Source organism: Anomalospiza imberbis, chromosome 4 (assembly GCF_031753505.1).
Source record: "Anomalospiza imberbis isolate Cuckoo-Finch-1a 21T00152 chromosome 4, ASM3175350v1, whole genome shotgun sequence".
In the NCBI taxonomy this organism is placed as follows: domain Eukaryota; kingdom Metazoa; phylum Chordata; class Aves; order Passeriformes; family Viduidae; genus Anomalospiza; species Anomalospiza imberbis.
In genome coordinates this window covers 26877018-26903679 of record NC_089684.1, presented here as the reverse complement: position 1 = coordinate 26903679, position 26662 = coordinate 26877018, and the positions used below count along the sequence as shown (strand labels likewise).

The window sequence follows — 26662 nt, the reverse complement described above, 5'->3', positions numbered from 1 at the left end:
TTGTTTTGACAAAGTCCAAAGTGTCTCCTCTTTGCAGGACTGAGCACCCCACATGACCTCTTCAGGTCCAAGCCCACTACAGGCAAGGAAACAGTGTCTGAGTGTTCATGGACCCTGTTATCTGCATCAGCCCTTGAGTTGGGCCCTGTCATGGCAGCAGTTTTTTAGCTTTACTGAAAATTTTGTAGCTCAAATTTGAACAATTATGGAAATTTCAACGCACTTTTTTATTCCCATCACTTAACTAAAATGTCTTTCTAAAGTTTCCACAATATTATTCTATTATTTTTCAACTTGTTTTTCCCTATTATCTAGGTTCTCATTAATGCATAGTCTCTCATATCTCTTCACCATTTTCCTTTTCTGGGTGATATAAGACAACAGGTAATTAACCCCACCATTATAAAATTCTTGTTAATTTGCTGATCCCCCTCATTTTTCAGTGATCCTATTTTTCCCTGGTTCTTCTTTTATGCCTGCTCCATTAAACAGGCATTTATTATCACCCTTAGCTTTGTTAGCTAGGAATAGCTCATTGCCTTTCTCCACCTTGTTTTGTTCACTGCTGGTTATTTTCTGCTCTGTTCTTGTTTTCCCTCCCATTTCAGGACTTCCTTGCAGCTCTCTGTGAAGCAATGGCACGTGTATGTTTTTAGACACCCATCTGTGGTATAGTGGTTCTTTCCCTTTCTTTGGTGGCTCTGAAAGTATGGAGAAAAGATGAGATGCGCCCTGGACACATTCCTCTGCAGTTCTCCCTCACTCTTCCACCTGTCTCCCTTTGGAGAGGTCCAGAGCACTTTAGCTTCAAGACTAAGTTGTTTCTACTATTGACAAAATATGAACTCAATTCATTATTTCTGCTGAAAATGGGTTCATGCTATAAATCAAACACTGCAAAGATGAGATTTCAGAAGAGGTGCATTTATGCTGGAAGGAGGAAAGAAGAAATTCCCGTCAGTATCCTGTCACTATGTTTGGCATCATGTTTGGTGGCATATTACATGCTGCTGCACAAACTTCTTCTACAAAACACCTGCTTCTCATTCAAGTTAAATTGCAAAACTGCCATGAGTTTCAACATGACAGGAAGGCCTCGTGATCTTTGCTGCTGGTGGAGTCGCCACTGTGCTCTTCCTGAAGCTCCGCCACCACACCATCAAACAGGTACTGTGTACCTGCACTCTGTAATTTCACACACTTCTCTTGTAAGGGCATGTTTGAATTCTTGCCTTCCAATATGTTTTAACTGAGTACCAGTGACAGGTGATGCATAACACACATGGTGCAGAACTGCAGCTGCCAAAGCTTCCCTGCAGATTGGTCCCTTCAGTGCTGCTAATTCTTTGCTGTTAACTTCAGTGATCAGACTGAAATCTGGAAAAGAAGCCCAGCCTACATCACTCAGAAGAAATCTCCTTTACCCTCCCCTGATCTCCTACATCTGAAAGATTTCCAGCCAAGGTGCTGCCATTTGTGCTCACAAGAGGGAGGAGATTCTGTAGCTTACCATCTTTTGTATTCTTTTATGTAATCTCTATTTACGTGACCAAAACACCAGGATTAGAAGAAATACACAAAAGTATTCCCAAAAGAAATGGCATAAGCAATTTGATTGCTTATTTCTCAGGAGCTCTCATCATGTTTAAACCTCTCAATCTCTGAAATGAGTAGCTGGGGAAGAACAGATCATAAAAGAACAAACTAAGAAAAAAACCCACAATCATACAGCTGTTTCAGCTGGATTTGTGCTCTGGATCAGCTTTTGCTACTTAAATATGTATTACTGGCAAAGATTTCTTAGTGTTGTCTTTATTCAGAGAGTTACTCTTAGTCAAATTACTGGCTAAAATCCACGTAGGTAAATTCTCGATCCTTTAACTATTGAATGTACCCATTTCAAAGCACTTACTCTAATTTCTGCTGTATTTTTCTTTGTTAATTAATACCTTTCTATGACAGGACCCTGAAAATCCAAAATGTGCTATACAACTAAATAAGAAGCCACAGCTTGCAGTCCTTGGCTCCAGGCCATGCCACCCCTCCATACAGATCCAGACAGGCACAGGTATCCACCTTCACGTGCATTGGGTTGTAACCTAAACTGAGGGAAGATTGCAAGAGACTTTGACAAATGAGATAAAAATGTAACTTGGAGCTTGGGATTGATGACAAATATATAAGGATTGGATGCCTAAACTGAGGCAAGGATGCTACATGGATTTGGCATCTAGCTGGCATCTAATTCCAGAAGCCCATTTCCAGGAAAGTATTGGCAAATGCAGATTTACTTGATCTGTGGGTATGTGGATTGTAGAGAAAAAGTCACCCGCTTTTTCTCTGTAGATCTGTACACCTGGAAGAAGCCATAGGAAACATGGAAGCAATCTCCCAACCATGCTCTATCTCTTCTAAATGTTTCCATTCTGATGGCTGGAAACATGGACCAAAGACACTCAAATACACCTGGACTTTTCTTCACTGCAGCAACTGCACATTTGCCTCCACCAGTTCAAGGATGCTGCAACAAAACATGCACAAAATAAAGAATACCCCTCTCCCAAAACTTGAAAACACCATGAAGCTGATGTTTCTGTAATACTTGTATTCATCATTCACAGAGTACCATGGTCAGCAGGGTAACCTGGAATACACAGACAGCTCATTAGCACATTAGTTGTCATGGGGAATATAATTCTAGCTCCTATTTCTGCAAATTAAATTTTATAATTAGTTCTGCTCTTCAACACATTTTGTCCATCAGAATCAAATAATAATTTTATTTTGCATTGTCTTGTCAGTAGGCCTCACCTATATAGAGAAAATTTGTGTGGAGAAAAATTTGGGGAAAGTATGCTCCATAGAACACCAAACAGTTTTGGAGAAACTGTCCATATGAATGATTTTGACCCAAAGCTCCCACACTCACTTGTCTCTTATCAGAAATGTGTCCTGTTCTTTTAGGTTTTCTGGAGAGTACCATAAACTATGACATGGGTGCTCCTTGCTAACAACAGGATCATTATTTGCTTAATCCTCTCACTGTGAATTTGTTTCCTGTTTCATTCTCTCTCCCTTTTTTTTTAAGGGAGATCTATTTGCAAATACAAGGTTTCCTCTCAAACCTGTTAACTATTCCCACATTGTTCCTTGACTTTCTATCTCAGCATGGACCTTAATCTGACCTAAGATACCATATCTTGCCAGTGTAGATAGGTGGCTAATAAGCTATAACAGCCTAGATGTTTTAAGAGTTATGTATGGCTTCTGAACAGATGTGACAAGATAATATTTAATCACTGTAGCATTATTTAAATCCACTGTGCTAAATGTCGAAAACCCACCACTCATATCAGAAATGCATGATTGCAAAAGGAAAAGGGAAATAAAAAAATATTATTTGCCTTTTTCTTTGACTGCTGTGGAAACAGACATGCAGCTGTTCTTTTTCATTACTGTGTAGCAGACTGAGCCCAGTGTTCACTGTTGAGTAAAATAATTACAGGGAAAAAGGACAGATGAAGAGAGAAGAAAGACATGTTTAATGAAGATAATTTGTTTGGAACTGAGGAATCTGTAATCCTTCCATCCATGCCTATTGTTCACTTGCATTATATTTGTTTCCCCAAGGCTGAGAATAATCTTACAGGCTTTTTTTTTTCATCAGAGAAAACTGGAATTATTATTAATCTTGCATTTATGGTGTGTATTCTTCTGTGCTCCCTCTCAGATGGCATTGACATGTTATTTGACTATGAAGAAGCAATATCTGACACAGGTGTGGATTGGAGGCAGGGCAGGGAATTGACTTTTTTGGTCCCTGACCATGCAACCATATCTGGAACTGTGGGATGTCTACAATAAATCCCATCTCCTTATCCTGCATATGGAACATAACTCAGCTAATGACCATATGGAGCAGATTAAAGCAAGCAGTCTAATTTACTAAAGGCAGGGGCAAAAAAAAGAAATTTCTTGCTTAATTAACAAGGGCAGAAATACAGCAACAGACAGTATAACAGGAGGACCATATTTAAGGCAACTCCAATCAAATGTTTTAATGGCATATAAGACTCAAAGGAGATCTAAAAATGCCTGGCACTGCTAATGCACTTGAAACATTGTTCTGCTTTTAAAATCATTTTGGGTAACAGTTTAGAAAACAATCAGTTATTAGGAATATCTTGATTTTTCTGTCTGTACAACTTGCAATGCCTACCAAGGGGAGGATGTTTATGACTCTGTACAATAATTACATAATTATGACACAGCACAGCAAGATACACTCTCAAAAAATCAAGGCACCATGGCCTCAGTTGGACGAAGATACCGCATGAGCCGAAGGACAAGGCACATCCAGTGTCTACTTGTTCTCGAGTGATTCTCAAGAAACATTATCTCACCTGGGCCAGCAGTCTGTCATCATCTCAGCAGCTTTAAAAGCAACTTTCAAACATCATCCTTGGCCTGTGTGGGTGGTGCTCCATCATGTACTGCACGTCCTTGCTTTTGATTCCCTATCCAACCCAGGCAGTTCCTTTGATTGCTACCGCAGCCCTCAGAAGCCTTTTGTTTTCTCATATATTCAAACTAGTCCTGCGGATGACTACTGCATGAAAGGCCATGGAGTGTGTTTTTCCTGTTAAAGCAATAGTTTTTAACTGATTCTTTTTCAAAAGCTACTGTGAACCTTGTGAAGTTTGCTGTGCAAACACATAGGAAAAAGGCATTTCTTTTTCAGGGAAATATTTCTGTCTGAGAATCAAAGCAGGAGAAAAGTGATTTGTATAAACCTAGAGAGACAGTGAATATAATTTAAAGAAATTAAGAAATTTTAAACTTGAAGGACTTTGTCCTGCTTTTTTTCTTTATCAAGAAAATGTAACAATGGGAAATTACTGAAACCTGAAACATTTCAGATTTTTTATTTTGTTTTTACCTATGACCCTGGAATCTTTCAAAATGCAGGAAACGACAAACTGTATTTCTTTGTATTCCTGACACCCTTCCTTCAGCCTCAATGCAATCCCAACTTCGAAACCATTTTCTGTGTTGTCACATATGTGACACTGGATGGCTTGGATTATGTATAGCAAAATGTAATTAAAGATACATATTGCATGGGAGAGGTAGAGTCACCAAGGAAAAGAAGATTTGCCAACCCTGAAATGAGGATTAAGGAAGAAAGAGGTTTGCAGAGACTTGAATACATTAATTTTCCTAACAGCTTACATAGCAATTCAGTGACTTCTATTGTGCAGAGTGTAGTTAGCACCATCCCTGACCTGAAATCAAGAAGAAAGGGTGTACTTGTGTGGAGTTAGATGAAAGAACATGTTATTGCAGAGTCAAAGAACAAATATCTTAGTCTTGAAAGGAAAAGCTGATAAATTGTAGCCAAGGATTAAAGTGGCTATGTCCCCGAGGAAAAAACCATTCCACTCATCCTTTGGGACTGTAGTTAAGTGACAATTAAATGGTCAATGAGATTATTTTCCCAAATTGCTTTGTTTCACAGTATTTGTTGGACTTTTATTGCCTTGGACTCATGATGAACTAGATCTGGAAATAAGATTAGAAATACCAGTCCAGTGTTATCTCTGAGTTGTTCAGTCTCAACTCTGAAACCAGCCTCAGTGGTTGCACAGAGAACAAAAAAAAAAAAAAATTTTTTTGTGAACATCTGTAACAGAAGAAAATTATGATTTAGGAGCTATGCTGGAATAGGAAGGTATGTTCTCTGTTATTCTCCATTGTATGTGCTGTCCATCAATTTGCATATTTTATACGTATTTTCAACTTTTGTGTTTTGTGTTATACTACAGACTTTGCCCATAGGAAAATGAAATACATGCAAAGGCACAGAGGGAAAAACCACATCACTACAATGTGATGATTTTCATTATTTTAATGAGTAATTATTTAAATCTCTGTTGCTTTACTTACAGTTATATTAGACCTGTGAACAAACAAAAGCAGAGATGATGCACTGATCTGAAGATTGTGTGGCAGTACATTTACCCCAGCTTAGAAGCTACTGAGTAGAAGGTATATTACTGAGCAGCAAAGACACAGAACAAGGCACAGACCACTGTAAAATTTTGATGTCTGCAATGGGGAGCACTGTATTTCCCTCTGAGGCCACAAAGACATTGCTGTTATCAAATAAATATATAATCTGCTACTGCTGCAGCACAAAAATGACTCCAAAAGACAACTGAGCTGTGGTAGAACTTCAGGAAATTGAAACACTGATGTGGTTCACTAGAATAAACTTCATTTAGTTTTAATAGTAAAGGAATACTTCTTTCTAGCCTTGTTTCTCCAGACAGGCACAGGTCTGCTTCCAGCTCTGACAGGAAGCTCTGCACACCCTCGAAGGGCTGATTCTTTCTGAAGCCTTTCTAGTGCTGCCTTCCCAAGAGCTGCCCAGTCCATTCCCCAGCTGCTTTTGATCAGTGGGGAATCGCTGTCCCTGTGGGGTGGGTACAGAATTTCCTGCCAGTCACACACAACAGTCCACAGTGGTTGTTCATGTGTTAAATGCAAGCAATTTTGTGTTGCATTGCTCAAGTGTCTCAATCACAGGCCAGGTCTGTTTTCTGAAAATGCTGAAAATCCTTGCCTCGATTTCATAGGAACCTGCATGACGTTACACTGTTCTTCCTGGATAGGTTGAAGTTTAATTGTAGAGCCTAAGGAATTAAAAAGAAATAAGTGCAGCCAGACTGAAGTTCAATGAAACTTGCATTTTGTCCTGTCAATTGTGCATGCATAAGTGATTGCCTTTTGAATAATGATTAAGGGTTTTTCAAATTCAGTGATTATTATGAGGGCTGAACTTTCTTTCAACAGTGTTTGTAGGGAAAGTGAGAGCAACTCCCTCCAAAATTTGGCCCCTGCTGTACAGCCCATATGGGCTCATTTAATCTCATTCTACAAACACAGGTCAGTGGGAGACAGTAGATGATTTCTCTTTTTCCTTCTTTTTTTTTTTTTTTTTTTTTTTTTTTTGCCTAAAGTTTGCAGTAGTGCTGGTGGGACAGTAACGTGAGAATCCACAGAAGGAAAAGCAATTGATTTTCCTGAATTTCTGGTGTGGCCTGTAAGATATCTCCCCCTCAGCTTTGGCCATCTCCCAAGGAATAGCATAGCATTTGAAGTTTGGTCCTGCTGCTGGTGCATCTTCTGGGATGCTGCACGCCCTGGGGAGTTTGGTGGTGTTTCCCAGACACAGTCATTGGGCACTTTTGCAGCAAGGGCTGAGGCTGCTCTGCTGTAGCAGCCACAACCCCAATCTTACAGAGCAAAAAGCTCCTGTCTAGAACCAAGAAACTTGGATCCTTCTGCTTTTGCCTGTCTAATAGGAGAGATATTCAGGGCAGCCTTGCATGCAACAAACCTTTCCAACGCCTTTCTTTTCTCCATTGGCAGTTTTAGCCTGGCACACAGTCCTGTGGTCAAGCAGTTTAGAATGGGTAGCTTTAACCTGTGACACAGGTTTAAAAGGCCTAAGTATGGGCTCTACTGGAAAATGCAATGTGTCTTGGCTGAACTGAATAGCCTGGGTGTCTTGATAATACAGGAGATCATTATGTGTGGCTTATCAGAATAATTATACTATCAATGACCTTGACTAAGAAGGTCAGATCCTTTCTGCTTATCTCCCAATTTAGCGTTATCTATTTCATGCACCTTACACTGGCACTTAAGTAATCCATACAATCAATTAGCAGGGAATGGCCATGAGTTTTACCTTCAGAAGTAGGGAAAAAAAAGGTAGGATTTCTCTAGTACACTTGACTGTTCACTAATTAGCTCCTGTTGTATCATCAACATCAGATACTGGTCTCAGGAAATGACGGGCAGTTGACACTGGAAACAGACCACTCAGCTTAATTTCCATACAACCAATGCTATCTGCAAAAGTTTCTGTCTGTTCTTATAATGATTTATCTTATAAAGTGCTAATCATCTCAGGTGTTACAAAAACTATGAGAGAATTCTTAAATTATTATTATTATTGTTGTTGGTGGTGTTATTTATTAACCCTCTACTATTAACTGTTAATTCACAATTCATACTCTAGAATGAAATTGCTAAGAACATACTGTTTCAAAGAGCTGACTGGTCATGGTGTACTTACTAATTTTTAGAGAAATTGTGTGGAAATGCTGGACTTTAATCATACCAAGTGCTATGTAATACTGTGTGCTCTGAGACATCATGTACAACATTGATCAACCCAGATCCCCACGATGAAGGTGTCTGTGCTTCAGTTCCTTTCTGTATAATAGAGATACTATCTTCCCCTCAACTCACAAAAATTGCAATCAGAATTAATTAACTTTTTCAATGCACCCAGGTATTAGTGTAATGAGATTCTAGTTCTCACCCCCTCCCAACTTGCTGTAATCCCCGATTCCTTTCCCTTTTATTTATTACTGTTTTGATCTTAGAATTCACCCTTTTCAAAAAGGCACTTGTCCAAAAGTCCATAAAAAATTAAGAATAAAAATTTTGTCCAATATTGAGCAATTATTTTATGCAGAATAAAGATTTCCACTTTCAGTTTAGTTAACCATCTTTTGTGAATGAAATGAACATGTTATATTATTTTTAAATGGTCTGAAAACATCCATGTTTCTAAAAAACTTCTTTTCTATTTTACAGCAAATTGTGTTAAATTCAGCTTCAGGGGGAAAAACCCCCACACCTGAAATATGCTAAAAATGGTCACAGCTGAGTAGGCAACCCTGCCTGGTAATAAAAGAAAAGCCCCTGTGAATCAATTCAGCTGGGAGATTTAATGAGGGTTCTGCTTCAGGTGAGAAGAGCCTCTGGGGCTTGCTTTTGGGCATAGAAGGGTTTCTATTTTACCATTTGAGGGCTGCTGTGGCCTGACCAAAGAAGGGCAAGAAAGGCTAGTTATTTTCTTCTTTCTCTTTGTCTGCAGGTGCAGTTGTACTATTTTTCTAGTTAATCTGTGGAGAAAAGGTCTGCCTAAGTAAAACAGCTCTGGCATTTATTGTCCTGTGCTTGTTAAGTCCTGTAACAAATCTCAGGTGGAATGAAACAGAATAATCGGTCTTGGAAGAAATATGTCACCTTTTTCAGCTTGAGATGCCTGGAAAAAGTCAGGAGATCAGTTTGATTTCAACTTATAATGAGATTGTTTTTAAAATTTGTTTTCTGTTTTTTTTTTTTTTAATGGAAATCGAGTTTTAGTATTGTTTCTTTAAGGGCTCTAATGTTTTGATTACTCTTTACCAGCAACACATGGCTACATCATGAGTTTTTAATTAACAATATATCCCAGCTGACAGAGATTTTCCTTTTCTTCATTGCCTCATATCCTGTGCAGGAAAGGTGCCTTCTGTGAGTCCTATGGTGGGTGGTAAGAGTAGGTACTTCTTCTCGTAGGTGTTTGTACTTTCTGCAAGCAAGGAGAACATGTGAGAGAACTGGGAAGAGGCCCCCTATGAATGCTCTCAGCATCCAGAAACTACAATTCCAAACAGCCAAGTGCTTTGTCTCCCTGCTCTCAAAGTGTTTCTTCCAAAGGCTTAAGCAGTAAAGGTAAGTCTAGAGTGATGAAGAGAAAATAGCTTCTTTAGCTGAGCAGAAGGGGAATAAGGGAGAGGTGCTGAGTTTTCCTGTTTTGCCTGGACTGGGTTGTAACTGCAGTAAAATGACTACACCAAACAATCAGCCTTTCTGAAAGACAATTTTGTGTTTATTTATCTGTGTAAAATTGTTTTCATTTTGGAATGTTTGCAATGTTGCCATGCAGGCTTATGCTTATTTTCTGACTAGTCGTTAAATTGGTAATGACTGGGGAGATGTGAAACTTCACACTATATTCTCAACTAGATCCATAATATTCAAGTTATCAGAATATCTAATTAGGAAAATACAGAATTAAAATGCATTCTTATCTAGGAGAACTGAAACAAGACTAGAAAAGCAAACTAGAAAAGAGCCAGTGAGAAGTGTTGTCCCTTAACATCCTAGCCCTACAAACTGTTTTTGAAATACAAGAGATAAATCTAGGTATTAGAAAGTCAGCTTAGAGAACAGCTGTGCATTAAGAGATGTCTAAGCTCCTTTCTCTGCAGAAGCAATTAGAAACCTTTCCCATGAAGTTAATACTATTAATATAGCTGTAGTATATTTCAAAGTCTAGTCTAGAAAAATAAGTGCTTTGTGTCCACTTGTTGATCAAACAAATATTCCCATCCCAAGACAAAGTAGGGCGAATTCATGTGTTTGGGATCACAGATGTTTTAACTGTTCTCATAAACTACAATGCAAAGGAATGAGAAGATGGCTATTCGTTGATTCAGTTTTGTACACATATAAAATATGTTTGCTATGTAGAATGTATATATGTGTCGATTCTTGTATTTAATTGTATGCATCAATAGACAAAACATTCAAGCAAGGGTCTTTGCCCCAGGGTCTCCTTACCTAACTTGTCACTCCTTCCAGCAGAAGAGCTCTCCCAGCATTCAGGGCTTTGATGGATTTCTTTTGCCTTCCATGCTTCGCTTGTTCTCCTTCCCTGGGGTGTATGCAGTGGGTGATGAAGTCTGAAATGAAGGATGTGCATGGCTTTCTGAATATGCTTGTGCAGGAAACTGACAATGCAAGATGCTTGCTAGCTCTCTCTAAAACTTCCTCCTTACTGTTCTGTATTTCAGATGTGCAATGCTACCACCTATTAAGCTCTGTTTTAAAGACAGATTGTTTTGGGTAATGAAACTTCCAATTCCTTAAAATTAAGTGAATTAAGTATCTAGATCACACCTAGGGTAAAAAGGGGTATTTTTGGCTGAGATATGAGTATTGTATGATAGTGATGAAAATTCTTATTTAGCAGATACCATTTCTAGTAATGAAGGGGTCACTATTATCTATTATGCCTTTTGGGGAAGTTATGGCTGTCTTTCAAGATGATTTCTGCAGCAATATTGAAGAATATAACTTGCTGCCAAAGCAAAACCAGAGTTTACAGAATACATGGAAGCAGTTCCTCTGTGTTAGTGTTTACTGGAAGGTGCCACCTTTTTTCTTTCCAAGGACAGATGAGGTCTAAGTAGTCTGCAAATAAAGTGTCACAGTGCATGTCTTCCCATTTTCTGCCAAGGAGTCCTCAGATCTCAAAATTAATGTATTGCTGTGATGTAATTGCTCAAAGGCAAGGTTGCACTGGACCCTACTAGGCAGGGAAGCTGGATTTTTTTTTTCCTAGTGGTTTAAATTTTAGCTTATGAGCTGCTGTAGAAAGTACTAATTCTAAAAATTCTGGGCAACTTACTGTGTATGATGTTACCCACTTGCATCTGTTGTGCTACAGTCTACTTACCACAGAAGTTTCTTCAGCCTAACAGATTAACGATTGACAATTAAATATATACCTGTAGGTATAATTATTTGGTCTCACTAATTTAAGGTGACTTTCATGAGATGATAACTGTAGCGAGCGTGGGTCTCCAGGACGGTTTGGATGGATGAGAGATCTCTGAAGTCAGGTCTTAGAAGATGTGGTTTATTAAAAGGGGTGAAAGGCCCTGCTTAGAGTTGCCAGGCGCAACTTGTGGCAGGCCCAGGGGGAGAGGGAGCGAGGGTTCCAGATGAAGGTCCCAGGGGAAGGTCCAAGAGAGCGTCCGGTCCCTCGGGCACACCTTATCAGGGGGCTTCAAGGTGGGCTGGAAGAGGACTTGGGCCAATGGGGTCACAGATACCTGATACTTCAGGGGAGGGTCACAGGTGTGGGATGAACCATACATTGGGGGTGACACAGAGCATTTCATTTGACCCTTGGACCTATCTGCAGGTAAGGGGCATTGTTTAATCAGAAGGGGGGGTTGCTTTCAGCCTGGCTATACTATTGTTTTCTAGTTATTCAGTAGTCAAAGTTTGTTATTTCAAATCTAGTTCTCATCTCAATGTCTGTATTTTCCAAATCTTTTGCCAGGCAATCATATTTATAAGGTTTTCCTATTTCATCTTCCCCAACAGATAACTTAATTAGAAAGAAAAGATAAACTTTAAAAAAAGACCAGTTGTTCTATTGTCTTCATTTGAAGCCTGTTGATCCACAGTCAGACACAACAACAACAAAAAAAAAAAAAAAACAAAAAAAAAAAAAACAACCACAAAAAAACCCTGTGACTAAACCAATATATAATGTGAGACATACTGAGGGACTGATTACTTCAGCCTTCCTGAAAATTGAAGGCTTGCCACAGGAATCCAAGGGCTTACTGGTGTCAGCAAACTTGCCTCTCAGAGCACAGGGAATGTAAGCTGGGGACAGACGTTGCCACTGCTGCCAGGTTGCCCTTCTGGAGGCTGGAAGAGAAATTAGGTAGGAGCTAAGCAGTAAACATAAGATTTTCCTACCAGGTGGCTGGGCATTTGGATGATGCTATCTCTAAAAATCAAACTCTTTGTTTCAGGTGACAAACAGGTCATAAAATTGAATATCAAATATCTGTCTGTGCTAGAGATCTGTTAGGGTAATATGTGAGAAGGTATTCTTCTCTGTAGCCACAGGAAAAGAGGAAATAAGGTGTTGGACTTGACTTACGGCTGTGAATGTATTTTGTGTATTCTGTGTAGTATGAGCAAGAGTCTTTTGCCAATCTTAATGTCAAATTTTGACCTGGAGTCAATGTAAGTGATTCTTGGGAGACCCTCTCTGCACTCTATGAAGATATCAATAGAATAGGTTAAAGCTTTTCTTTAGACTCTGCTTAGATAGTTTGTCCTTTGACTTGGTAAGTCAACATAGAAAGATTTAAGCATTAAAAATAAGATCTTGTTATCAAGTGGACTTAATTGGTACAATTAATGAGCTAAATGGAGGTCTCTAGGTTTTTACATTGTGAAAATTTTTCCATTAGGTGATGGATCTGTGTTTTTCTGGGGATTTCTCATTTCCATCTCCTTTCTCCTGCAGAAAACATAGATTGCTTTCCCTCCCTGGCCCCCTACCTATTACTTATTAAATATAGCATGAAAAATGACTAACATAAAGGTCAAAGTAGTCTGAGTAATCAAGAAAGCTAATTATGAATTTTTGTATTTACTTTTAAGAGTAATTAATCATCAGAAAAAATGCCTGAAGAAAAATAAAATAGATTTTCCTTCATTTGGCATCTTTAGGTGGATATATATTTTACTGTTCCAGCAAATGCTAATTTTAATGTAGACATTTCTAGATTAGATTTTAATCTAGTCTAGTAAGCTAACTGAGCTCATACAAGGCATTTAAAATAACACCTCTTAGGTAGTGAATTTAGACCTATCACATTTTGCTCTTTGATCAGTGAAGGTAATCACCAGATTGCACTCTTGGAGAAGGATTAAATGCTGCTTCCTTTTCTAATGAAAATAGTTGTCAGAAAGGTGTAGTTATCTACTGTGGTCAGTAAAAGTTCATAAAAACCAATTATCTGTACTCAAGATTAAACAGAAAAAAAGTATCATGTGAGATGGCTTTGGTTAACACAGGAGGTTTTCCTGAGCTTGGGAACAAAAGGCTTTGTAACAAACTCTGAATTAGGTTTTGCAATTCAGAAAGGATGATTTAACTGTGTTCCCCAGTTGAAATAGTTTACTATTCCTGAGCCCTCTCTGGGCAATTTTCTTTTATTGTTATGAAATCCTGTTCATCACTGAATATCTGATGGCTAAGATGGGGTGATGGGCATTTTAAAGATACTTGGTGTTTGTCCCTGTGGAATGAGATGCAAAATATCCTTTGTCTTGTGTCACATTGTCACTATGCTATTTCATGTGCTGTTGACCTCTCTGAGAGTGGGCAGAGGAGAGTCAGTATTGAAATTCCCCACGTCCTTCAGTCTGTGCCAGTGCTGTGACAGATTTGTGGAGAGGGAGGACTTGGGGAGTAGATCTTGAGCTACAGGATGTGTAAATGATTTAGTTTTCTTTTGTGTAGACAAAATGCGCAATTTCTCTGCACATTTCTATCCAGCAATGCAGTCAGGCTCAGGGTGATTCTTTTGGTGCTTCTTTTCTATGCTGAATATCATCTGCTACTGAATGAACTGTATTAAGGAAATTTTTGGTTTATCTCATGATTAGCTGATAGCATCTGTAGTTAGAGATGATGTGGTTCTTTATTGACTGGTAGGCTAATGTCTGAATGTATCAGGTGAAATAAATCCAAGCCATGTAAATGCATATTCAGTGAGAGATGGAGGAAAGTGACTACTCCTATATGATAGGCTGGAACAGACTTGGGAAGAAGCTGAGTGTATTTTGGCAGAAGGGATGTAGCAGATGCCTAGAGCTCTTCCTCCTTTTTGATAGGCAGCAGAGAATTATCTCAAGCACAACACAGGTTCCCACTGAGGAAGCAGCTTGCCACTGGACCCAAGCATTTCTTACAAACTCAATTCTTCCCTGTCCCATGCATCTCCATTGCAGACATAAAGCACCATCTAAAACAAATTCTCCCAGCTTTGGTCTCTAATACAAAGAAAATTTCTATAAAGTAAACAAAAACTTATGCTTCTGTAAACTCTGCTAATGGGTGTTATCAGAATTACCTGTGCGTGGGTACAGCAATTACAGGAAGAAGTAAGAAATGCTGTACACTTGCATCTTCTGTGTCCAGCCTCCTCCCGTGCAGAGACTCTCTTGCAGTCTCCCAGCACCTTGTGCTGACTGTCTGCCAGTGTCTGTCTGCATCTCTTTCAAGGTGCCTCGTGCTCCTGCAGATCTGAGGGACAGCCTCTGGCTATGCCAGGGGTCACGCTTGAGGCAGAGCTGTTGTACAGTCTCCAATCTTGGTCTCTGGGAGAGCCCTGAGGAAGTCTGATGTGATAAAGGTGCTGTTTTAGTTTATTTTTTTTAACCTCCTTGGAGGGTTCTGGGAGTCAGCTTGCTCTGGGAAGTCCATGAATGACTGACATTGCTTAAGAGGAGACTTCTGCTCAAAATGTGAGGTTTTCTAAGCTCACTGTGATGTTCCCAGACTGCTCTTGGGTCGAGTCCAGAGTCAGGCAGCTCAGGATGGCTCACCCTGAGCTTGCTCTCGTGGGTCAGTACTTTATCCAGCTCTCTGTATCTGACAGCAGAGTTGTTCACTTTGGTTTTCCCTACTAAATTGTCTTGCCGTGGTCTCATAGTGGAGGTGTAGTAAGCACATCCAGAATTATCTATTGTTAGTGGGCACAGGGACTTCCAGACCTCTTATGTCTTCTTTGGATAGATAAAAAAGAAACTGCTCAGTAATTTTCAATAAACAAAAATGAGCTGAGGAAAAGACAAATTAGACTCCATCTTCTCTTCCTGCTCCTGGTAACACTTTCCAAGTGGTTTTGTACCATTACTTCAACTTGTTCAGTCTGTATGGTGGGGTATTTCCAACCCATGAGCGTGTGGGACTACCTGAGTTAGTAACACAGTGATCTAAACCTTGGCTGACTTTCTTGTATGCCATTTCCTACCTAAAAAGAGTAAAAGCAGAGGATTTTTTACTTTTTACTGCTACTTTAATTCAATCAATGCAAAATTTGCTGTACCAGAAGTATGTTTAAACATGAGGCAGTATCTTTGCCCAACTATAAACAGAGGTATGACTACCCCCAGTTCATGAAAACCACTGCCAGTCCAGACCTCTGGACCCTTTTTTGTGCTTGTAACCACAAATCACCCTGCAGCCATCTGCACCCATCAACTCATTTTAATAAGTATAAAATGGAGTGTGAATTGGTTAAGTGAGATACAGGCCCATCTTCTTATGTGCTTGAAATAACAATAGAAGCAGTAGACTGCATTTTCTGTGGATGCACTTGGTCTCTTTTATGTGCATTCTCTATTGGCAGTTGCTGCTCTGCTTTGCTAAAAAGATGAAATACAAAAATGCTCTGTCAAGTGTCATCTGATTTACAATGGATTGTTTGTGAACGAAGACAAACTGGGGGCTTTATGGAAAGCAGAATATTGAGTAGAATGAATCCCAAGGATAAGCTTTCATTTGTTTTGGGAGTTTTATATCTAAATCATAAATAAGCATAACAATTTAAATCTCCCTTCTGAATTAATCTGATATGGCTCTGAAACAGTACTGATAGTTATGATCTTTTTCTTTCCCTTCAATGCCTAGTTGAGCACTGTCTTTATTACCCTTTGTGCTGTGCAATTATCTAGTGGCATTAATCGCTGCACTTTTAAAATAGTTTACCATGAATCCACGTGTCCTGTGATTGGCTTATGTGGTAAATCCATACAGAGCTACAAGAAATATGAGTGTGTTTATGAGCACTTAAGTGCACACAGCTATTGACAGCGTATTTTAATGCAGCTATTACTATTGTTGTTTATTCTATTACATTGTGATTAGGTTCCACAATTAATTTTAATCATTACTAACCTTACATTATTTTTCTAAATACCTCAGATATTGGCAATAAATTTATATGGATGGATAGTGATCTGGAAAAAAATTAAGGCTTGAGCTTTCAGCAAAGTGACTTGAGAGGAATTATGGAAATAACCCCTCTTTAAAAAAAAAAAAATTAATGTGTGTGCAACATTTTCCTATTTAATAGACATGCAAATTAAAAAGTAAATCCTGGCACAAGGTACAGCCTTGCTCATCACGAGCTGGTATCTGCAAGATTTTTTTTTTTTTTTTAATATGGGCAAAACATTAGATAGAAGCAGCCACTATTTAAGATCATTTGAAGTTAGCTGGACAATAAAGGTCACAGGGAAAGGAGTGATGTTAAGTTCTAAGGAAAATATGGCTGGTACTTGAACTTTGCTAATGAAGCAATTGTTTAAAGTGTGGAGGCCAACACTAAAGCAGAAGAAAATTGGCAAAGAAAATGGAAACAACCAAGGCGTTTAGCACAGCTCCTGTATTTGTAAGTCAGAATACAAAGCAGCTCCTACTTTGTTCAGGAATGGGAGGAGATACCAGGGCTTTGTTTTTTCTGCAGTTATTCCTGCGCGTTCCAGGCAGGCATAAAGGATGTTTCAGTGGGCTGGGCTGAAGGGGGGAGTTGATAAGGACAGAAATTGTGCAGACTCTGAAACAACCATCACCTCCCAGGACCTGAAGCAGAAGCCAAGGGCAGGTTTGTCTCTGAGAACCTTAAATGTCAGGGAAAACTGAAGGAAGGATGTCATCTCTCTTGCTCCTTCTAAGCACCAGCTGAGTCAGTCCAACTGGCACAGTATTGAAGGCATCAAGAAGAGTCTCAGTCGTTTAAGTTATTCTTGTATAGACTGAGGAAGCCCATGTGTAATGTAATCATGCTGATGATTTAAAAAAAAGAAAAGATGAAACACCATTCTGAGCATTCCTCTTAAAAAAAAAAGTCTGCGGTACCTTTCTTCTTAATTTCCTCACGCTTCTTAATTTGCATGTCAAATAAAACCTCCCTGATTTTGATGACACTGCAAGTTTTTAGCTCTGAAGACAATCAGTGTAAATTGTCACACATTATCAGATAACCACTGACAAACTACCCAACCATGTGCTTCACAGCCTAATGTGTAATGATTTTTCTCATGAAATCAAGAAAAATCAAGATCACTAAAAAACTGTACCTTTTGTTTGTGAACACATTACGCACAGTGCTGGAAAATGAGAGTCGGGTCAGGGAATGTGACTGAGCTTCCTTTTCCCTCTGCCTCTAATGCCTATTTAGCCTTGAGACATTCACCATATGCCGTAGATTATTTTAACCATGAGTGTTCCATATCTTTATGGATATGGAGCTACCACTGGGCTTTCACTGTTACTGGACTTTCAAGGTTATTTTTCTGAACCAGTCAAAGAATTATGCTGATATTGCAGACATGTCAATCCTGATCTTAGCATTGTTTTTCCTTTTTTTTTTTTTCCCATGAATAAATTTAAGTATCTGTGAACAGCCATTTGTTACCTTGCAGCGTGAACATGAGGCAGAGAGAGTAGAGTGTTGCATGTATATATTGCCTGGCAGGGGGTAAGTCTTTCTTTAAACTATGGGAAATGTAGATATTGCATTTTCATATTAGGCACATTGAGCTCAGTCAGTTACCCTACTTGGTGAAGTGAAGCGATCCATACTAAAGGTATTTTTCAGCAATATCTTTGCAAATGTCATAGAAACCACCTCTTTATTGATGGCAATTATTTTTCCCAGTGGAATGGCATCCTGGTCTTATATGACAAAACAATAGGAAGGTACAAAATTTGCCTTGTCAACTCCGATAGGCTTGATTGAATGCACTGCAACAAAGAATAATTAAATATATATGCTTTCTTTTCCTAGGATATTTTTTGTTTGCATCATAAAACATAATTTCACTTTTCTCTATATTGTGATTAGCAGAAAGAGGGAAATATCTCAGATATGCAATGCTATTTTTAGATGTTACCTATTAACATGGGTTTGCATTAGTTTGATGTGCTGATATAGCATTTGTTAGAAATTTGTTTTTCTCCTAAGAAAGACATGGTCAGAACTTTTTTTTGTAAATGGGATTTGCTGGTGTATGTTGTATATCATATAAAAAGGAATGAAAAGATCCAAGGTCGTGTACAAGTTTTACGTCATTTGAAAGGTAAGCTTGAACTGCTTAAGGTTTGGTAACAAAAAAAAACACCGGAGTGAGAGCTTTTTTCTCTGGCCTGTTCCCAGGATTCTCTGAGGGCCTCCTTGTCTTGTTCTTCACTTGTCTGAGTCTCGGGTCACTTCCCCATGGCTGGAGGGCTCATGGAGAGCCCATCACATGAGACAGGAATGTTCCTCAACCATCCAGCTTTAGTACTCAGAGGGTATTCTGGCCTTTATCTCTCAGCTGCAAAGGGGCCAGGGAACAACTGAAAAATCATGTAAAATGTTTGCCAACACACTGCTGTCATTGTGTAAATAGAATGTTGAGCTTCGTGTTGCACATACACCTCTTCTCCCTGTTGATAAGAAATTATTTGGCTGCTAGTAACTTGCTGGCTGACTGGTGTTGAGAGCATTTCTTAACAGCTCCTACCCACAGATGTTGGTTTTTTGCATTTTGTTTGGATGCAAATACACTTGAAATACTGTGGAGGACCACAGTGAAATTTTGTTTTGGGGGCTTGCCTCAGGTGCTGCCTTCAACCTGTGCCTCAGGGTTGAAGGAAGAAGGGGACAGTGAGAAACAGTGCTCAGACACACTGTATCAGATGGGTGCTGAGGGGAGAAGACAAGCACTGAGACCCCATCAGGGCAAAGCAGCCTTCCAGCCCCTCGGGCTGAGCAGGACCCTTCTCTCCTCTCCCCACTCTGCACTCAGCCTGGCCTCTCCCACGGGGATGGGAGGCGCTTCAGTCAAAGGGATGGTGTTCACTTCCCCAGCAGCTGGACAAACTTGAATGTCTGGTTCTGCCCTGGTTCACACGGGCTGTTCACTGAGGAGATCAAAGCCTATTTATTTCTGGCACAAGACTTAATACAGATTCATGTGGCTGTATGGAAGCAGGGCATGGATGGACTCTGACCATCACAATAACCCCAGATCCACCAAAATGTCAACACCCCTCACCATACCTTTTGGGAAAAGTCTTATCTAGCAGATCAACTTTCTCTATCAAGTAGTTTTTAATGATCAAAGACATCAAATTCTCTTCAATTTTTTTTTGAGGTTTTATGGATTAAGTAACCTCAGAATTTCAGGCATCTATGTGAAATAGTTGTGAAACGAGATGATCAACTGACTCATTTAATGTTATGCCACAAAGCATGGCTTGATTCAGCTTTGAGTTTCAACTGTGTCTAGCTGTAGTTATAACCGAGGGGTGAATCACTACCCCTTGGTCACTGGCTCTTTTGGTGTTGCTTAGGATCTGTGTCTAGAAAAAAAAGGTTTGCCAAAGTTAGAAACTTCCTGTTGCTTGGTCCTAACCTGTTGTAGTTTATTATCTATGCACATACCATCCTAATGTTCAAATAGTTTTATTTGTTCATTTTTCTTACTTTCCTAAGAATTTCTGCCAGCTTGTGAAGAGGCTGGTTAGTTCACAGCCTATCCCCCACAGCTCTCTACCACATCACAAGCTCTGTCATATGTTAGGGTGACTGGCACTGAGTCACACTTTCTTTTAATGTACCTGTACTGTATTTTTTCTTCCATAATCAACTTTACTCATATTCTTTCCTGCCTTTTCTTTATTCAAGTAATAATCCACATGCTAATGGGATTTTATTTGATCCTGTTTCTAGAAGAGTAGCTCTTACCTGACATTTGTCTATACTTTCCATTGTAAAGATCAGTTTAGATTTGAGGGTTTTTTTTGTTTTGTTTTGTTTTTTTCACCAATAGCTGACATGGGTAATGAGCAAGCAGTGTGCTTCTCAAAATCCCTTGTGAAAAACTGATTAGGATGCCTATTGCCTAGGATGTACTAGTTGCAGTAGTTCACCAGAGATAAAAGAAATGTTAGAGTTTTAATGCTAAAACCATTGTTCTCTCCTTTGCCTCATGATTTTATCTGGCAATCCCCCTTTGACAGAGGCTGGTTTGACATCTTAGAGGGTCCACAGACAGAAGTCTTTTATGGTAAAGATGCTCCAGAATGCTGCAGGGCTTGCAGAGTAGCCAAGGTGCCCAGCACCACCATCTTGGGATTTCCACCTGTGTCTGAACACTCAGTGTGTATTCAGCATTCAGGCCTCAGCTGGGCATCCAGGCTCCTTTGAAAAAAGGTGAAGAAAGTTAGGGAAATGGATCTTCTCAAACCAGGAAAACCCATATTGCTTGTGATAGCTAGGAAGTGAATATTAAAAGAAGGAACTGGAGTTTACGTATGTGCTACCCGCCTCTTCCTTTGGGGTCCAAAGTGTAATCCTTTCCTGGGGGTTTATTCCAAAATGTGGCATTAGTTAGATGCATCTTTGGATGGCCTTGCTTTGACCAGGATTTGTACCAAGTGTCTTTCTGAGATAACTTCTGACCTAAGTAATTCCTGCCTTGTTTCCAGTGGTTGTGATTAGAGCAGCAGCATGTGAGAGGCCCAAGTTCACGTTCCTGTCTTGCCTGTTTCACAAAAGCATGAGTCCCTCTGTTCTACTCCTCAAGGGGCTGTCCTGACAAACAGGTTAATATGTACTCTGGAGAGCTCAGGTCTCCTTTGGTTTCTTTGTCTGGAAGAGTTCACCTTGAGAAAGAAACAACTGGATGTTGGCTCCGTAGGTTACTGCGATTCCCTGCACATGCAAAAGACTGGGTCAATAAATGTAGAGTTATTTGTGAAGTGTACACAGGGAAGAAAAGAAAATAGCTTTCCAGTTAATGTGCTTACCTGAATCAGACAGCTGGGTTGAGGGGGATCTGCATGTGGTTCTCTGGCTTCACTGCACCGGTAGATATTTTGGTATTTGCTAGGCCTTCAAAGGCTTTCTAGCTCCTTGGGGAACATTCATGTATATGTTGTAAACTGCATATCAATGTCAAAACCATGTTTACAAACCATGGTAGCAGCCAGCCCAGTAACAAGGGGTAATGGCAATCTCTGAATGAAGCTAAAAGGTGCCCTCCTTTTTCCTGACAAATCTCACCCTTAGTATGACAACCATGAGGTGCAGGAGGCTTTCTGCCTGCTTTTATTTTATTTTGTTTTGTTTTGTTTTTTTTTCCAAGAAAGTCAGTCTTACTCTACAGCATGAAGAGACTTCCTTCTATAAATACTGCAATTACGGGCACAAACATGTTTTGCAACCAGTGCTGAACATAATATTTTCTTTACCTGCTAGGTAAATACTAGAATCTGAGTTTCTAGAAATGTATGCTGCAGTAGGTGAGAGCATATCCCCACCATACGGTAAGACTGATCTAAATAATTCTGTATAAAACTCTGAACTTCTAGACACGTGCATACATAAAATTCTATTGATGCAATGGATTTTCTACTGCAAAGGAAAATGTTTGGTTTGGCTTTTTTCCACTCTGGTTTGCAGGAGTAAAATATTTCAGTATGCATTAAGAAACACGCACTTTAATTGTAAGTCAATTGACTAGTTTCTATAAAAAGTAAAACCAGTGTTTTCAGGCATTTCATTCGAATAAAAAGAACTCTTGTGCAAGAACAGCTTCAGCCCTCAGCCCAACTCACATGCTTGACTAGATGAATATGAGAGGAACTGAAATAAGTGAGTCTGGATCAAGTCCAAGTCAAAATTAGACTGCAGTGAACTCAACATGGAAGTCAAAGGTAATTTTCCAATTGATTTTGGTAGTTATAGGATGTTAGAGCCAAGAAAGATGCTGAAAAACATGACATTTCTGTTAATAGTGCTGTGTTGAGGATATACCTGTTTCAGATTTTGCCACCTATTTTCTGCACAGGGAAGGTGCAGGCAGCAGGCTGGGAGAAAATTATTGAACTCAGGATTTAAGGGCTGAAACTCTAAGGCAGCATCCTCTTAGAAGGCTAGGTATGGAATTCAAGACAAGAGCCAAACTGGGAATACACTGTTAAATACCTGATCACCCTTCTGATGAAACAACCTAGGTATTTCTATGCTAGAATACATCCAGTGGCATCATTTCCCTTGCTGTGAAGAGAATCTGTGAGGTCCTTTTAGATAATTGGGTTGCTGGGCTTTTTCACACTAATTAAACAGAAAATGTTTTGAAGTGAAATCAGTCACTCTCCCTGGCATGTTGCCACGTGGAATGGTGCAGGGGCAGATGCACTCACAGCTCTCTTCACTGGTTACAGCATACAGAAATTGGTAGGAAAAAGACTGAGTGGAAAATGGCCAGTTCTGTGGAGATGTAAGAAATAGCAACATTAGACCAATAAAAATCAACGGTGTGATTTTTTTATATGCAGCTGTAATTATTTTGCACTAAAGGAGGGGGGAGAGAAGTACAAAGCCCATGACTCCCGTTGGCAGCAGCCTGCCTAGCAGAATGCCTGCCTCCTCCTCACTGCCTCTCACAGACACACATCAAACAATTACATTAGCACTTCTGCTGCCTTTCTTCTCCCACCTTCTTTTTTCACACTATTTAAGAGCTAAAGCAGAGTGGTGTTCATAGTTGAGCCTAACAGTGAGTTTTGTTTGAACACATCTTATCTTATCAATGATAATTCAAAAATTTCTACACACATTTTGAAGGCAAGCTTAAGTAATTTTTAAAGATGCACTTCTCCATTTGCAAATAGTAAATTTGTTCTGTTTAGTGCTTCTTAAAGTGTGTCTTTGTGGAAAAGCTTGCTGTGGAATGTTGGAATAGGATAAAATTCTGGCTCTAATCACAGAGATGGGCTCTATGTATTTGTGGATTTAGAAAATGTAGAAGACATTTTTATATCTTTTATGCTCTTTTTAAAATTAAAAGGCCATCATTACAGAAGAACAAATTTTAATACTTCATCTTTATTGCCACATTTACTACTGTGGGAGCAATTTTAAAGAATGGCAGTTAGGTAACTCTAGGTGCTTTCTGCAGACAATTTTTTTTTTTTTTTTTTTTTTTTTTTTTTTTTTTTTTCCTTGACGTGTTTTTAACAGTTTCTGGATCAGGCCCCAAATATATGTAATTAGCTTTTTATAAAAGCTATTAGAATGTAATCATCCTTCCATCTGTTTTTTTTGTTCTGGCTATTAATGCTAGAGATGCTTTAAAATATGCAGCTTCAAGCCCTGTTCTGATCCTATTAGGTAAGGCCTAAATTCCATTTTATTTTCAAAGAGGCATGGAGAAATTCTTGGGATTTTAAAAATGTATTCACCTTACATAGGAAATGTGTTTAATAGTGTGGTGATAGATAATGCACCTAATAATATGACTCCAGTGCTGCTCCTACTAAAATTACTAGGACCTTTGCCATCAAGTTCAGCATATACAAGCTTGTGTTCTTCACTTAAGTATTAGCAAAATACATGCACGTTTGCTTCCCTAGCAAGCTCTCCCTTTGACTAAGTCAGTGTATCTTCTACAAGGGTTCAAGTGTTGTGGTCTTACATAATCAGACGATGATCATAATTTCTAAATAAAATCTGTGGACATAATTTGGTGTTTTGAGCAGTCCCACTTTTGCAAGAGGAAATACAGACTCAAAAGAAAGTGTAGTCTTGAAAAGAATGTTCATTTCAGATGGAATATTTGTGGAAGTCTGTGGGAGTTAGTATCCAATTTCTGGTATTTTAATAGGATTTAGGTCCCTAGCTCCTATATGGTCTCCGGAATCTGACTTATTTATTCCCCAAGATTTGCAATGAAGACCAGAATCCCGCAGGGCTAAACCACAGACTCAGTTAAAATTTCTGCCTGAAAGAATCCTCCATATATTACTTCAAACATAGGATCCGATCAAAGCACAGAAACCACAGGTTTGTGTAAAAATTTCCTATACCTACATTATAAAAAAAAATTTTGTCCTTATATAGTGTTTTGGGTTTTTTAAATAATCGCTTAATGACTAGAATTTTCTAATAATTTTTTTTTCAAAGAGTAATTCAGTATCTTGGAATTAACCAAAGGACATATGATTCCTCAGGTTTCATGACAGGTATGCAAGTGTTTATTGAAGAGAGAAGCATTTAGGGACCTAAATCCATGCTGCTTGTTGAGGCATAACTTACTGTTGCCCTTGGGAGGGAAAAACACACTGCACTTCAGTGTGTGTGTCTTAATGAACACATATTTAATATACTGACACGTTTTACTTACTGCAACACTCAGGTTTTCATTTTCCATTTTTATTTAATGTCATCTCCAATGGCACTAAGATGTCTATGGTCTAGGTACTGATGTGTTAAAGTAATCTGAAAAACTGAACACTAAATAGAGCTAGTAAGAAATATGTGTGTTTATTTCATAACTATTCTCTACATGTATCTCAGAAGGATCCTGTTTATTGTCTGTATATGGTTTGAAGATTGTCATGATAAATATAAAAGTATACTCAGGGAAGAGTAAATCAGGACATGAAAGTCAGAAAATGGGGTGTGTGAATTATTGTCACTACAGATTAGTGAAATAAGTTTTGTGTTTTAAACAGTTTTTCTTAATTATATGCTTGTGAAGGGTATCTATCTGGTAATATTTGGGCACTACTGAACACCAATTTCTGGTGCCTTTCTACGCACATCGTCTATGCTTCTGCTAAAGCTTTTGAAATCCATACTACTGAAAATGAGTCTGTTTAATGGCACAGTTAGCACATTTATGTGACTTTAAATAGCATAAATTAGGAAATTACCCAGGGTGATGTTAACAGACCTTTCTGGTGTCATCCTTCAGGTCATTTAAACCAATCACCAACTGAATAGAAACTTCCACAGGAGAAGTGCAGTAGGGAGCTGGTGCCTTTTGCTGAACACCAGACTTGTCCTGTTAACATAGATCCTCTTTTCCAGATGCATGTTTCCTAGGAAAGAATATGTGCTTCAGGGACCTGAGCCAAAACACGAGCCTGTTCAAATATTCAGTGCATGAGGCAACACTCGGCATTTCTATATTTGGGGAAGTGTGCTGATTTTTTTCTCATACTGACTATGATAGAGCTATACATCACGGGTGCTTGTGATGTTCATAAAAATAATACTGTGTAATAACAGAGTATGCAATAGAGTAATAAAAATCCTTTAGGATGTAAGACAAAGCCTAATAAATTAATTAAGCAGACTACATTTCCAGCCCCTAGCAGCAGACCTTGCACTTAAATCAAAATCACAACATGCATTTGTCTTTGATAGAGACTTGGAAACAGACTTGAAAATGAGATGTCTGAATAAAGAAAATGCCCTTGCTTTCATAAATACTAAGTATGAATCTAGGCATAATAGACATGAATGTGGGAATGGAGGATCTTAGCATGTCTTTGTGTCTCAGTTTGATTGCATGTTGTGAGGCCTGGTGGCTTGATGCCTTCTCTCCTTGAGCCTTGTGATCACACCAGCCAGTGCAGTGGCTGATGAAGCAAACCCATCCCTGCTGTAATAGAAACCCGAAATGAAATGCAAGGCACTAACTTCTTCTAGACTTTGGTGCCAATTTGGATATTTCCATGCAAATGACTGTGTAAATCTCACATTTACATAGACCTGCCTGAGACTGCATCATACGTGGCAGCAAACACCAAGTAAGGGTGGTGCTGTGGAAGGACAATGAGGTCAGGCTGAGAAAGTGGTTTTGTTTGGATTTTTTTTCTTCTGGTTTTTTTGTTTATTTGTCTTTTCTTCTCTAACTCCAGTTCAGCAAGGGACTGCCAATTCAATAGTCTCAGTTGTTTCAGTCCCATAAGTCCATTCTCTAGCTGCAGCCTCAGACAAGGCACAGGAATGTGCACATTGATTATTCAGATACACCATAGTGCAATAGTTCATAGATGGACTGCCTGCTGGATAAAAAAATTCCAAGTTTTGGTTAAGTCTAAAAGGCTTTAATTTTAACTTAGGCATATGTTTACTGTTGTATTGCCATTTCATGTCTGCCACAGGTTGGTTTGTGTGACTGCTAAAGGTGTAAAATTTTTTTTTCCTGTGCTTGGGGAAGTATGGAGCTGGTGTTTTATGCAAAGACTAAATCCTTTGCCTCCCTGAAAAAGCAATGTTGACCATCCAAGTTCAGCTTTCCAAACTCTTGCCATTGTGACCCATGGCAAGAACCCAGAAGTTATTGTGTATTTATTTCTAGC

The 26662-nt window shown here is 39.0% G+C and overlaps 1 protein-coding gene across 1 annotated transcript in view; it reads left to right on the top strand.

Moving 5' to 3' along the window:
- Nucleotides 1-9449: 9449 nt before the first annotated feature.
- The window catches only part of CCSER1 (coiled-coil serine rich protein 1), a 627741-nt gene continuing 610528 nt past the window's right edge, over nucleotides 9450-26662 (top strand). The window contains exon 1 of the mRNA XM_068187575.1: nucleotides 9450-9579. The gene's annotated coding sequence lies outside the window, so the exon portion shown is untranslated. The remainder of the gene's footprint in view (nucleotides 9580-26662) is intronic.